The sequence below is a fragment of the Dromiciops gliroides genome, chromosome 5, assembly GCF_019393635.1.
Source record: "Dromiciops gliroides isolate mDroGli1 chromosome 5, mDroGli1.pri, whole genome shotgun sequence".
Lineage (NCBI taxonomy): Eukaryota > Metazoa > Chordata > Mammalia > Microbiotheria > Microbiotheriidae > Dromiciops > Dromiciops gliroides.
Genome location: NC_057865.1, coordinates 173,547,131 through 173,563,068, shown reverse-complemented (window position 1 = coordinate 173,563,068; position 15,938 = coordinate 173,547,131).

Sequence of the window (15,938 nt, the reverse complement as noted above, 5' to 3'; positions counted from 1 at the left end):
GTGTAACCTTTTTTGGTGCTCTAGATAATTCTTGAAGACTGTAAGTTACAGAGAAGGAACTGACCTATACTAGTAGAGGGGCTTTCCTTAGTTGGGTTCTAATTATAGATCCATATTTTCATACTATATTTTAATACAGTAGTTATCTCTGTAGATGCTATTGCTTCGTCTTGGCCTAATGACCACAGTGTCTCAGAAATTTATGTGCAAATAACTATTCCCTTTTTAGGAAAAATCAGCTAATATTTCTTATCTCTGCCTATCTAAAAAATATATCAAATAGCATGGGGATGCTAGGGATAGCAATACAAATAGAGTTAAAAGGCCCGGGTCCCAATTTCAGCTCTGCCATTGACTACTAAGTGGGGATAGCTTTATGTGAATCATTTCTGCTATCCCTGAATTTTCTCATCTGTAACAAGTGGGAATTGGACTACCTTGAACTTTATAAGGGACTCTAAGGCCTTTCTGCTTCTCACACTCTGGCACACCAATGTTAGAGATGGTTCAACTAATCAAGACGGTACAGTGGAAAGAGCTCAGGACCTAGAGTCAGGAAGATCAGATTTGAGTTCAGATTTGGCCCAGATATTTATAGTTGTGTGACCCTAAACAAGCCATTTTAATCTCTGTGTGCTTCAGTTTCTGTATCTAAAAATTGGGGGTAATAATAACACCTATTAAGGGGGTTGTTTTGGGAAAAAACGCAATAATATTTATAAAGCACTTTGCAAAGCTGAAAACACTATTAGTATTAGTATTCTTCATCTACAGGGACATTAGACAATTTGCCTACACCCGGAAAGTTTGTGTTAGGAGCATAAGCTTCTTACCCTTTATCTACCCTTATTTCCTTTTTTCTTTTCTTTTCTTTCTTTTCTTTTTTTTTTTTTTTTTTTTTTGCTGGGCAATGGGGGTTAAGTGACTTGCCCAGGGTCACACAGCTAGTAAGTGTCACGTGTCTGAGGTCAGATTTGAATTCAGGTACTCCTGAATCCAGGGCCGGTGCTTTACCACTGCGCCATCTAGCTGCCCCCTACCCTTATTTCTACCTATCTTTTGCCACTACATGCCTCTGAGAATGAATGAGATTCTGTTTGTAAAGGGCTTGGAACTTCTTGGATATGAGATACAAGATAAATGCCCCCATTCCAGTAATCAGCAGACAGCATTTCATTTCTGTGCCTGACATCATCATTTCAAAGCCAAATTGAATGAAGTAGTATAGTCTATTTGGTAACGTTTGGGGCTTTCCAAAATAGGTTAGGATAAAGGCAGAAGCTTGGAGTATTTTCCCTGCCTTGACCATCTGAAAAACAACACTTGGGAGATCAGTCTCAGGTTAGTGATCTATGTGAATTCTTCAAAGACATTCATTGCAAAAATAAATCTTGAGATACTTTACAAATCATCTCTGTTTGATTCATTGTCTATCATCAAGACTAACCATCACTTAAAGTCACTATAATTTAGTGAGGATATGTTAAGCCAAGTGAATCGTTCAGATGAAAATACAACATTTCCTGTGAGGGAATACTGTACTTTGAGTCAGGAAACCTGGGTTTAAATCCCAGTTCTGACACCTTCTAACTCTCCTATTTTAGGCAAGTTGCTCATGAATCTTAGCTTCCATTGCTGGAAAATGGGGCAAATAATATATGGGACCATTCAACTAAAACTGCACTTTCAATAATTGTCATTGATTTCATAATTGTCAGATCTTATGGCCTTTTCTCAGTCATCAAACTCATGGATTTTTCTGCAATAGCCGACATTATTGAGCATTCTTTTTTGCTAGATATCTTCCTCTTTTCTTCCTATCTGTCTGGTAGACCTCCTCAGTCTCTTTTGATAGATCTCTATCCCTATCCCTTTACTTAACTATGGGGACATCTCAAAGCTTTGTTCTGAATTACCTTCTCTCTGTCTTTCTGTCTGTCTCTGTCTGTCTCTGTTTCTGTCTCTGTCTCTTTCTCTGTCTGTCTCTCTCTCATCACATCATATAATTATTTAGATGACTCCCAAATCCATGTATGTACTGCTCTGGTCACTTTCCTGAACTTTAGTCCTGAATCACCAAACCACCATTTTCTACCGACTTAGAGGCATCTCAAGTTGAACATGTCCAAAGGAGAATTTTCCATCTTTCTCTCCACACCCAACTTCCTCCTAACTTCTTCATTTCTATCAAGATCACTATAATATTTCCAATTATACAGGTTCACAATCTCAGTGTCATTCTCAATTCCTCTATTCTCCTTCTCACCACATTGACATTAAGTTACCAAATCTTGTTATTTGTTCTTCCGTAGCATCTCTGTACTCCCACAGTCACCACTCTAGTTCAGGTCCTTTGCTCTTCATTGAACCAATGCAACAATCTCCTTATTGGACTCCCTGCCTCAATTATTTCCCTTTAACAATACATCTCCCCTCAACAATCCATCTTCCACACAGATCCCAAAGTGATATTCCTAAAGCTTAGGTTGGGCTATGACAAGTTCCTACTCAAAAGCTCCAATTTTTTCCCTTTTGCCTTTCACAATAAGTTTCAGCCAATCTTTCTAGGTGTGTTTCATATCATTCTCCTTTGTGCTCTCTTTGTTTGAGCCAGTCTGACTTATTTCCTGTCCCTCACACATGACATTCTATCTCTATACCTTTGCACAGATAGTTCTTCACAATTGGAATACACCCACCTTTTCATTGCCTTTGTCCCTTTGAATCCTTAGCTCCCTTCAAAGTTCAGCTCAAAAGTGAACCTCCTACATAAGACCTTTCCTAATTCACCTTAGCTGTTAATCTCTTCCCATTACCTCTCCACCCCTCATTACCTTAATATTCTTTCTCTCTCTCTCTCTCTCTTTCTCTTTAATTTACTTCTGGGGGTATATGTTGTTTTCTCCAGTTTTTCAGGCTAAAGACTTTTTTGTCTTTATTTCCTTAGCACTTAGCACAGTATCTGGTACATAGTAGGTGTATAATAAATGCTTGTGGAAGATTGATTCACTGCTCGATTGGTACAATGAATGCCCACAATAACAATGAAACATGTCCTTGAAGTTCAAAGTAATCAAAATAACCTATATTGGTATAACACTGTATGGTTACCAAATGTTTTGCATACATAATTTCATTGGATCTTTCATTTTCATTGGACGGTATCTTCATAACAGTATGCTGAAGATAGTGAAAACATTATTATAATGAGAAAACTGAGGCATAGAGAAGTTAAATGGTTTATCCAAGATGGCTTATCTAATAAATTGATCCAAGCTCTTTTGATTTCAAATCTAATTTTTTAAACTATAATCTTATTTTTCATTTAATATTTCCATAATATTATGCAATATAATATCATAATATTATGAAGGTAAACATAACCTATTCCTCGTTTATTATAAATAGATATCCCATGTCTCCTTGTAAAGAATTAGGAGTTTAAAAACTCTTTCTTTCAATTACTGTAACAAACTAAATCTAACTACTCTTTTTACCAATAAGCATATGAGGAAACAGCAGAAATTGAGAAGCAAGGATTGATTGTGCTATGCTTGCCTTCTTACAAGAAGCTATCATCATGAGTATATTTAGTATTAAATAAGACAAGATAGTAGAAAAACAGCTAGCATAATTCCTTCTAAGTGATTAGTTTGCCATTGTGGGGATTCTACTCCTTTATTCTTAAATATTTATAAAGATATAAGGGAACTGTATATTATTTACTTTTTTTTGTCAAGGCAAAACAAAATCAAAAGTCATCAGAATTATAATGAAAATGGTAGTCTTTTTGTTTGATAGACTAATAACAGCCAAAAAATAATTTGGTAAATTTTTGATATTGAAATAAAATTGAATTTCCAATTCCAATTTGAAAAAAAATGACCAAATATCAAAATGTTGACCCTACTAAAAATTATGCTACTGCAAGAGACCAGCTTGGGAACATCTGGAGAATCTTCATGGGTGGTTCTTGCACCTTACTTTTAGATTATTCATAGAGACTCAAGGCCAAGGTTGAAGCAAACGTTCATAGTGCAATCCAAAAGATAACCACAGGTATGCTTTCATTTTACTACAATTGCTGAGTGGGAGTTTAATTTCAGTCATTTACTATGTTCTGACCCCCATGAGAGATGATTTTTCCACCTCTTCATTTGTATCTCAAGGTTTTGATGAGCCAGGTGACTGCAAATATCCCTGTGTTGGTTGATGTTAATTGTGCTGTCACCTAAATTCATAAAATGATTAGAGGACTGTGAACTATCTGTGGAGTTTCTCAAGGAACCTATCGGGGGGTGAAATTAGTCTGTTACTGACACTGAACATTTCTCCCAGGGATTCATTTAAAATACAAAGAAAGGAAGGAATGTCAGCATGAAAAAAAAATAGGTAAATAGATATCTTTTGACTTGTGAAGTCAAGTTATTCTTTGATCTTTTTGTAAAGGAACATGTTGCTTGTGGTCTAAAAAAATAAGAAATTTGATTTGGAAACAATATTATTTCTTCTTCTATATGGCAACCAAGTTAAAGTAGAAAATATGGAAGCGAAAAGAACATTTCTTTCTTCCAGCTTATGCATGTATGTAAAGGAATTGGGTATGGGAAGGGAGAACTGGGAGCAGGGCAGAGGAGACAGCAATGAATGTGGTTAAAGGATACAAAAAAAGGTAAAATTTTTATCTTTTTTTTTGCTTCCTTGTTTCTGTTTGAGATATTAAGTTTGAATATAACATTCTTTGCTCCTTAATTAATGATTAAACAATGCAATTCTTGATTTAACTTAATTAAACAACTAATGAATTTGTTTGTGTAAAGATCATTAATGTGCTATTTGAGGCACATCCCTGGGGCTTGGTTAACTCAGTTCTTTACAGCCCAGTAAATAGTTATACAGAGCCAAATATTTCTTGGCTTTCATGTGATAGCCTGTTTTGTGCAGTTTCTGTTGGGTTAAATTTATGAGTGTGCTATCTAATAGAAATGAAAATGGTGCTATTAATAAACCAGTAATAATCACAACATCCCATATCTATACAGCATTTATATATATATATATATATACACACACACACACACACACACACACACACACATGTGATATAGATGTGCTATATCTATATACTCTGAAGAGAAGGCTGCATTTAGCATCATAGAATCTAAGTTTGAATTCTGGGTGTCCCACTAACTACCTACAAATTTCTGGGCCTTAGTTTTCTCATCCCCTCCTGGCTATATTTCTGATTCTGCTGGACGTTCTAGCATTACTTAGATACCTTCTAACCCTGAATCTTTCTTCTGCTATGCCAGCTCCCTTCTCCTATTGGTAAGTTCCTTCCAAGGGGCCTCCTTTTTAGGGATGGGCCTACACTGGCCATGCTTCATTCTTCTCCTGGTTTTGCTTCTGACTCTCCTAGTCTTTTGCCACTAGCCACCTGAGAGGATATCTCCCTCCTTCCCCTTTCATCTCCTTTCATCTCTCTTTTATATGTTGCTTCTCCCATTAGAATGTAAGATCCAGGAGGACAGGATTTGCCTTTTTTTTGGCTTGCATTTGTATGCCCAGTGCTTAGCACAATGCCTGGTACCTAGTAAGTACTTAATAAATGCCTGTTCAGCTGTGTTATATGATTATAATGGTATATTATTGTGCTTTAAGAAAGAACAAGCAGTATGATTTCAGAAAAGCCTGAAAAGACATGAACTGATGCAAAGTGAAGTGAACAGAACCAGGAGAACATTGTATACAGTAACAGCAATATTGTTCAATGAAGAACTGAGAATGACTTAACTATTCTCAGCAACACAATGATCCAAGACAATCCTAAAGGAGTAATGATCAAACGTACTATCTATCCCCTTCCAGAGAAAGAACTAATATTGATTGAACATGGACTGAATCATGTTATTTTTCACTTTCTTTTTTCCCTTTTATTCAAGTCTTCTTACACAAAATGACTAAAATGGAAAGGTTTTTTGTAATTGCACATGCATAACCTATGTCTGATTGTTTACCACCTCAGGGAAGGGGGAGGCAGGGAAGTATAGAATTTGGAATGCAAAATTTTAAATAAAAATGTAAAAAAAAATAAGCCCCTTGCCTGCCTGCCATCTGTAAAATCTGGAGATTAGACAAGATGATTTCTGAAGTTCCTTCAGCTCTACCTCTGTGGTCCTATGATGCCAACATTATTATCCTCATTTTACAAAAGAAGAAACTGAGAAAAAGAGATATTAAGTGAATAATCTAGGGTCACACAGCTGGAAAATGTTAGAAAGGGAACTTCCAAATTCAAATCCAATATTCTTTCTACTCTAATGTGGTGGCACACATTTTGAATTATTTTCCTGGTATGGTTGATAGACCTCTTAGCTATCTATGCTACTTCCCAGAATCCACTTGTGACCAAGGGCATGGATATAACAGTTGGCCAAGGTTAGAGGACTGTAGCCATTCAAATGAAATTAATATAACTGACATATCTGTGAATGTAACTTTGACCTTACCTCATTAGTATTTCTTCTCCTGGTAGTCTAGTTTAGTGGGATAAAAAAAACTGTGGTAGCACACTAAGACCCTCCCAATAATCTTAATTAACCTCTCATATAGATTAATGGGAAAGTCTTACTTTGTGTGTTTTTATTTAGGTTATTTCACAGAAATGTTAACACGCAGCTAATTCTAGAAGAAGAGACAGATTAGTACTGAATCCTTTTTTTTTTTTTTTGTAGGGTGAGGTGGGGTTTGGGGAAGTGCTGGTCTGAGTCTGTGATTTTATAGAGAGCACCCCTTGAAGAAACCTCCACTGCCAGTGTAGCCTGGCAAACATTTTGCACTTTATGCTCTTAGAAAGTTGTTTGGGGGTACTGAGAGGTTAATAACTTACCCAGGGTAGCACAACCAGTGGTCAGAATTTGAAGTTAGGTCTTCCCAACTGGCATACTGCCTCTCAAACAAAGGAACAAACAAAAATGAACAAAGGGACTTCTGTCTAATTCAGGTCAGCTCAGAATTAAAGGCAAGCCTAGAAGACAGGAACTTTGAAAAGAAATGTGATTTTATTATATACAATCACTTTAACTAAGATTTGTAAGAATTGTATGGCGAAGGTGCTGTTCTTGGCCACATCATTTCACATGTGGGAGAACTCCCTCTTATAGTTGGGAATCTAGTCAGTTTATAACTCAACTCATCTAGAAGTTACAGAGATATGCCTGATGCTCAAAAGCATTATACCTACAATTACTGAGCTAGTAAGTATCAGAGGCAAGATTTGAACCCAGGTCCTCCTGGCTCCAGTGCCAACATTCTACCCATTATACTGCAATGTAACTATTCTTGAATAGATCAAAATTATTTGTCATTAGCATGTGAAAGTGCCTATGGAAGCAGTGCCAGCCTCTGCTCATATGTATTTAATGATCTTGAAAATATAGTCTTTTCTTAACTGATAAAAACAATCCTTCCTTGAAATGTATGACTGATTAATTATTATTAATTCACTTATTATTATTTACTCATTGGTATTATTAACTTACTTTTGTTGTTGTTCAATTGTTTTTCAGTTGTGTCTGATTCTTCATGACCCCATTTTTTTTTTGTCAAAGATACTGGAATGGTTTGCTATTTCATTTGCCAGCTCATTTAATAGATGACGAAACTGAGTGACTTGCCCAGGGTCACAGAGCTAGTAAGTTTCTGAGGCCAGATTTGAACTCAGGAAGAGTTTTCCTGATTTCCAGCCCAAGTGCTCTACCCATTGTGCCACCCTGCTGCCCCTATCAATTTACTTAGCAACCCTAATACTCAACTTTCTTTGATTGGTTTTGCAAAAGGGATCTTCAGAAAGCCACTGTCTAAATGATCACAAATCTAAAATTAGTGAAATCCAAATTAATGAGGTGTATTGTAGAGCTGAAAGAAAGGGGCCCAGAAGTAAAAGGGTTATTTTTCTGGAAAGGCCTGAGTTTGGAATGGGAGGTTGGAGGAACAGCAATGAAGGGGAGGAGCTTGAACTGACTGGCTTCTTCTGTGTCAATTTAATTCATTTAGCATAAATTAAGTGCCAGCTATGCCCAAGGCACTGTGCTAGAACACACAGGCAAAGGAAAGGGATTAACTTAACACTGAATCTGTTGAACTTGATGTCTCTGTGAGAAGGTCAGCCTGATATTTTGGGCTTCTTTTCCTATCACATCTTTTTTGTTTTGTCTGAGTTACCTGACTAGGTGCCTCTATGTCATTCAGCTCTTGTAAATGGAGCCACGGGGCCTTGTGCCTTCTGAATTTAATATGAGAAAGCTACCCTTCTGTGCCTCATCTACAAATGTACAAGGGCAGAGACTATTAAAGAGCATGAGTTAAGGTCAATTAATCAAAAAGCATTTATTAAGCACCTATGTGTGGGCATACAAACTCCAGAAATGAAACAATCTTCATTTCCAAGGAACTTACATTATAATGGGGAAAAACAAGAATATATGAAAATATAAACAAAATAAATATAAAGAGAATAAATGTAAACAAATACTAAATAATTAAATATAAGGCTCTATGAGAGAGACAGAGAGAAGAGGGAGAGAGAAAAAAGAAAGAGAAGAGAGAAAAGAAAGTGGAGAGAGAGAGAGAGAGAGAGAGAGAGAGAGAGAGAGAGAGAGAGAGAGAGAGAGTAAAAGAGAAAAAGAAAGGGATACTATGAAGTGGAAGCGAGGAAGGAATTCATTCCAGGCATGGGGGATGGCTAATGCAAAGGCATATAGAAAAAAGATGAAGGGTTCTGTGAACAATAAGACATTTGGGTTGCATTGCAGAGTTTGAAGAGATAGGGATTTGTAATGGCCTACATGATGTTATTAGATGATGAGCAGAATTCAAGGTTTGGTGACAAGATCCTACTGCACCTCCTTCTTTCTACCACACACCAAATGCTAGGCAAAGGGATAGGACCAGACTACCAGGGTTCATGATGGAACCCACAGGACCGAGAACAAGATTGTCCTACTTGAACAGATCAGCCTGTTAAAGGGATTGAAACTTCAAGTCCCTTCATCAAGGAAATGACATGAGACCAACAGCTAATACTTTGTCTCCAGCAATGCAGAATAGAAAGCAATAAAGTTTTAAGCTATTGAGCCCTGCAGGTTCTTCATGAGATGAGTTAAAGGAGCCAGGCATATGAAATAAAAAGGGACAATGAGCCAAACAGGCTTTCATGGTGTCTGGTTGGGTCCTATGTTGTCTGGTTATTACCAAACATTTTGATGCCAGCTATGCTTGTCCTAGAGCAGTACAGAGTAGGCCCCACTAAAATATTTGGTCTCCTTAGTCTTGGCATGTGTTATACTATATAGAAAACAAAATTCATTTAACTTGGAACCCAGGAGAACTAGTGCCCAGGATGGTTGTGCTTTGATTCTGTCATAAGGACAGTGATGATGAGTAACTAGTATCTTTTCCCTTGGAAATCTCTCTTTCTCTACTGTCATTTAAAAGAAAACGTCTTTTGCTTCTGAGGATATATGTCCTTTTGATGAGCATTTCCAACATCAAACCCAGGATCAAGCTGGAGAGATAGGAGATTGTCTAAAATGCAATAGGACTAGGGGGTAAGTACTGAGCAGTACACAGAAGCAAAGGTCAATAGGGTAGGAAACCAGCATTTTTTTCCAAAGAGGCTAAAGAGAGGCCTTACCTATTAAATATAGTGATGATTTCGAACACAAGGCAGCAAAGAAGGTTCCTTTTTTTAAACAGTTCTAATGCTAAGAGTAAATGCTGCATAGAGATCTGAGCATGTATGTCTGCTTTATGTGCTCTATGTGTCTGCTTTATGCTCCCAGGCTTTTCAGTCATGTCTGACTCTTTGTGACCCCATTTGGGGTTTTCTTGGCAAAGATACTGGAGTAGTTAGCTATTTCCTTCTCCAGCTCATATCACAGTTAAGGAAACTGAGGCAAACAGGATTAAGTGACTTCTCCAGGTTTGCACAGCTAGTAAGTGTCTGAGGACTGATTTAAACTCAGGAAGATGAGTCTTTTTGACTCCAGGCCTAGCCCTTTATGTACTGTGCCACCTCGTTGCCAGTCTGTATGGTATCAACTCTATTATGTCACAGTCATTTGACCAAAGCTCATTGAAATATAGTTCAAGGCCAGTGGGTGAGAATTCAGAGCTGATATGATTGCTTATATACAAAATTCCTACACCCTTTGATAACAAAGAGAAAGGTAGAACTGAGGGATAGAAGGTCACTGATCCTCTGAAAACCATGGAAAACTAATCACTTCTGCCCAGTAGGACACATAGATTTAACTTCCAGAAGAGGCAAATTTAACACCAGATTTTTTGTGTGTAGTTTGGTTTGTTTAACAGAATCAAGGGAGTGACTAGCCACACCACCTGGTGGTTGCATTTACTCTATGCAAGGGACTGTTCAAGAGAACCAGGGAGTTTTAATGAAATGACTTGATCTGGTGAAACTCCATTTGTATATTTCCTTTTCAAAACTACTGTATTAGACGTTGAGTCTATGAGAGAACATAGCCATCCCCCAAGCTTTTAAACTGTTGTTTAGCTGCCTTACAGCTGTCTTTCACTGTCTAGACTCTGAGCTTAACCATCATTAACCCCCTGTAAGGATTTGCACCTCATGCTGAGTACAAATTCAATTCCAAGGAGTAAATTCCTACCTATGAAACTGAACTACTTCCTCTATGCTTTCCCTTTCCCTAAATGTAGTGTAAACAGCTGTCTAACAGCTGGGAGGAAGTTCTAAAAATCAAATGACTCACATACATTTTGACAGAGTACACACAACTCAGCCAGCTTAGTTTCTCTTTAAGTAAACACTGAGATAAATGCCTGGCGCTTCCTTTGCTTAGTAACCCTCTGGCCCATTGCCTTGATGTTCCTCCTTGGAACCTGAAAGTCATTTATCTCCTCACAGAAGTGTGGAAGAAAATGAAATGAGCCCTCAGATGTTTATGTGGGACTCTTTTTGCCAGAGAGTGCCTTCTTCCTTCTCTGTTCAGTTTCATTCCTTAAAAAAAAAAAAAAGCAACAGAAATGTAGGGATATTTAAACAGACAGTCCCTTCTTTGTATGGAAGTGGGCAAGTGAACTGAATGATTGTCTAAGTAGTGATTTACAATTCTGTATTGGCAGTGGCAGCATGATCATTTATGGTTATTGGGAGAAATATATACACAGTACATATATCATATTATCAGTACTATTTAAAGATTAGATGCATTTTGTAATATTGAAAAATATGACCACTATAGTCTTGCAGCTAGGCAGTGCAGTGGATAGAGAACAGGGCTTGGAATCAGGAAGACTCGTTGTCATGAGTTCAAATCCCACCTCCGTAACATACTCCCCATGTGACCCTGGGTAAATCACTTAACCCTGTTTGCCACTGTAGCTCACCTATAAAATGATCTGGAGAAGGAAATGCCAGGAAAATCCAAGAAAACCCCAGCATAGGGTCATATAAACAGTTGGACACAACGGAAATGACTTAACAATATATACAGTCTTCCTTTTTAAGAAAACAATGATTTAGTAAACACACTATGTTTCTTCCTCATAATCATCATAACCATTGCCATTATCTCCATCATCCTTTCTTCCCCCTCCCCCAACCCCAACACCTAGTTTCACAAGACACTATACTGGCCAAAGAATTTTATACAGTCATATGGTAATTTCCCCTATCCTCCATTAGCTTACACTATGATCTTAATAGGACTGACCCAACAATCATGGCTACGGAGACATTTTTATAACATATAAATCTGGAATAATAATATCTTAAATAGGGCAGATGAAGACCAAACATAAAAATGAATGACTGTGGATATTAGAGAGAACAAAGAAGATGGGTAAGGCACTAGCGATAAAGCCACAGAAGAGTCAGTAGTCTTTGAGGGCTCATTTCATTCTCTTCCATGAAGACAAATGACTCAGTCAGTAAAGGAGGAGAAGAGGACATGATAGTTGCCATCTCAAGTATCTGAAGGAAGCAGGGCTTATTCTACTTGATCCCACAGGAGATTGCTAGGAATAGGGCATATAAACCAAGGCAGCATGGTGGAATGGATAGAGTGCTAGACTTGGAGTCAGAAAGACCCAAATTCTAATTCTACCTTGGACACTTACTAGCTGTGTGACCCTGGAGAAATCACTTAACCTTTAATCTCCTTCATCTGTAAAATCAGAGGGTGTTGTTTAAGGTCTCTTAAGATACATGATACTGTGAAAAGTTTTTAAAGGTATGGATTTAAGCAAAAATTTCCAAACAGTTAGAGTTGTTCAAAAATGAAGTGGGTTTCCTAAGGAGCCAGTGGGTCTCCCCCTTCCTGAAAGTCTTCAAATGAAAATTGCTAGACAGTTCTTTTCTTAGAGATGTTATAGAATGGATGGCCCTAGTTGTCCCTGGTTCCAGTTATCAGTAGTGTCAAACTCAAATAGAAACTAATCCCTGTGGTCACATGTTGGCTTATAAAAACACAAATTAACATTATCTATGTTCTTTATATTTTTATTTATTCTGTTAAATGTTTCGCAATTATATTTTAATCTGGTTTAGTCACACTGGTTTGTTTTGTTTTGTTTTGTTTTTTTCCTCAGGAGGTTGCCACCTCTGGATTAGATAACCTCTCTCACATCTTTGAACTCAGAGAATTTCTCCTTCTGTGAAAATGACTCATGATGGAAAATGCTCTTCATATCCAGAAAAAGAACTGGAATATGAATGCAGATTTTTACTTTTGTTTTTTTTTCTTTTTTTTTTAGGTTTTCCCCTTTTGTTCTTATTCTTTCATAACATGACTAAAGTAGAAATATGTTTAATGTGATATATATATATATAGATATAGATATAGATATAGATATATATCATATTGCTCGCTGTCTTGGGGAGGGGGGAAGGAAGGGAGGGAGGGATGGAGAAAAATTTGGAATTCAAAATATTATAAAAACAAATGTAGAAAACTATATTTACATGTAACTGGAAAAAATACTATTAAGATAAAAAAAAGAAAAGAGCTATATGAAATTTCAACTCAAGACTGAAAGGAAAGAGGGGAAAAGTTATCTTTTTTTTTTTTTTTTGATCAGTCCTGAAGATGGGGAACTAGCAGCCAAAGATCATAGAGGGACTTGCATGGTGTCATTAAAAACTATCAATACAGGGGATGGAACCAGAGAATATGGCCTTTTTTTCCTTCAATTTTTTTTTTTTTTACTTAGGTAGGAATAGGTTTTTTTAAGTGCTCTAAGTGTAAGAATCAGAGAAATACAAGAATATCAGCTCTGAAATGTTGAGTATCTTATACAAAGGCTTTATGACATTGGAAATAGCAGTGAATTTAATGTCAGAAGGCCAGTTGAATTATAGATCTACCCATTATGACCTTGAATAAGTCCCTCTTCATATATAATATATAAAATTCGATAAGGTGGTATAAACATAGCCTTTCTTATATATCTTCTTCTGAACTTCCTTATGCTTTGATCTTGTATTTTAAAAACATTTTATTCATATTATTTTTTCCTTTTTTGCCTCATTTTTTCCCCAACAACATTACCCCCACCAGAAAAAATCCCTTCTCTATAATAAACAAGGATAGTCAAGTAAAATAAATTTATGTTGCATTCATCATGTCTTAAAATGTATATCTCTTCTGTACCTATAGTTTGTTTCTACATACCAAGAAATAGGAAACATGTTTCTTCATCAGGCTTCTGGAACTTCTGTTGGTCAATGCATTAATCATAGTTTTTAAGTCTTTCAAATTAGCTTTCATTTATGAAGTTTCAGGCACTGTTTAAATTATTTTTTTCATTCTACTTATTTTGTTCTGTTCATTCCAAGACTTCACAGTCTTCTTTGAATTCATCAATTTTGTCATTTCTTATAGCAACATAATATTCTATTATATTCATAAATGATAATTTGTTTAGTCCTTCTCCAACTGATGAGCATTCACTTTGCTTCCAATTCTTTGCTATAGCAAAAAGTGTTGGTACAAATATTTTGTACATATGGATCCTATCTTTGGTTTTATTTATTTTTTTTTTTGGTGAGGCAATTGGGGTTAAGTGACTTGCCCAGGGTCACGCAGCCAGTAAGTGTTAAGTGTCTGAGGTAAGATTTAAACTCAGATCCTCCTGACTCCAGGGCTGGTGCTCTATCCACTGCACCATCTAGCTGTCCCCCACCACACCATCTAGGTGCCTCCCACTGCGCCATCTAGCTGCGCCCCCCTTTTTTTGTCTCTTTCAGGTGTGTCTAATAGTAGCATTGGAGTCAAAAGATGTGTGTGTGTGTGTGTGTGTGTGTGTGTGTGTGTGTGTGTAAACATAGACAGAGTTCAATTATTTTAAAGTATAATTCCAAATTGTTTTCCAGAATGGTTGATTTACTTTATGGCTACACCAACAAAGTATTAGTATGTCTGTCTTCCCAAAGTTCATCCAATAACTGAACAGCTGTAATTTTCCTTTGTGTCATCTTGTTAATCTGATGGATTTAAGGTAGAAAATCAAAGCTGTTTTAATTTGCATTTCTTCTATTATTAGTAATTTTCATTTTTCATATTATTGATAGCTAACTTTTCATCTTTTGGAAACTAGGTATAAATATCCTTTCATTATCTCTCTTTTGGGCAATGATTCTTTTTATTATACATTTGTACTAATTCTCACCATATCATAAATATCAGAGTTTTATCACAAAAAACTGTAGATTTTTTCTTAGCTTTTCCCTAATTCTGACTTCCTTGATCTTTTTTGTGCAATATCCTTTCAAGTTAATGTAGAAAATTAATTTGTTTTATCTCCTTTGATCTTTGCTATCACATTTGGTCAAGAACTTTTTCCTATATGTAGGTGTAAAAGGTATATCCTTTGCCTTTCTTCTAATTTGTTTAAGATAGGACCTTTTATATCTAGGTTATTTGGAGCTTATTATAGTATACAGTGTAAGATGATGCTTTAAGCCTCTTGGAGCTATGGGTTCCAAGAGATAGCATTGATGAAGAACCTTCAAAGCATAGGGAATAGCTGTACAAAGTTATAGAACAGGGAATGGAACATTGTGTACAAGGGAAAAGTAGGCCATTTTGGTTGAAATGTAGAGTACATGAGGGGAAGTAGTATGAAAGAAGTTTGGAAAACAATTTGGAGTTATTTGAAGAAAGGTTGCAAAATTATTTATTTCTTTTGATCCATTAGTCTTAAAAAAAGGCATATGCTTAAAGTCAAAGACCAAAAATGCCCCCAAAGACCCTTTAATACTCATAGCAACACTTTTCATGGCAGTAAAAAAACAAAGGAAGCAAAGTAGGTGCCATTAGTATTGGAGTGTGTAACGATTGGAATGACGCCACCTGCTGGAGACTTGCTGTAGAGGAGTTCTGCCCATGAAGCGAAGGTCTTTGAGGGCAAGACCAGGCTTCAGGAAGTGACGCGGACTAGTGGGAGGAGGAAGGAAGAGACTGGCGCTCGGTCTCGCGCTCTTTCCTCTGGACTCTGGCGGAGAAGGGAGCTAGAAATGCGCTCTCCCTTTAATAGATAGGAATCTAGACCTTTCTCTCTCTCTTTACCAAATTCTTATTCTCCTTAATAAATGCTTAAAAGTCTAACTCTTGCTAAAGCTTATAATTTATTGGCGACCACTCATTAAATATTTTAGACAGACTAGCTAGAATTTTACCCTTAACAGATGGCTGACCACGAAGAGGAAAGCTGAACCTCACTTCTGATCTTCCGGTTGGGTAAGAAATTTTCCCTACCCTAACCCTTTAAATCTTAAGTACTGCTGAATTGCCTGGTGTTTTCCCTTTAAATTTTTTCAAATGGACCTTTTAAACTCCCTAATTACCCTATTTTTGATTTTAGTCTGTTTAACCAGACAAATGGGAGATAAGATC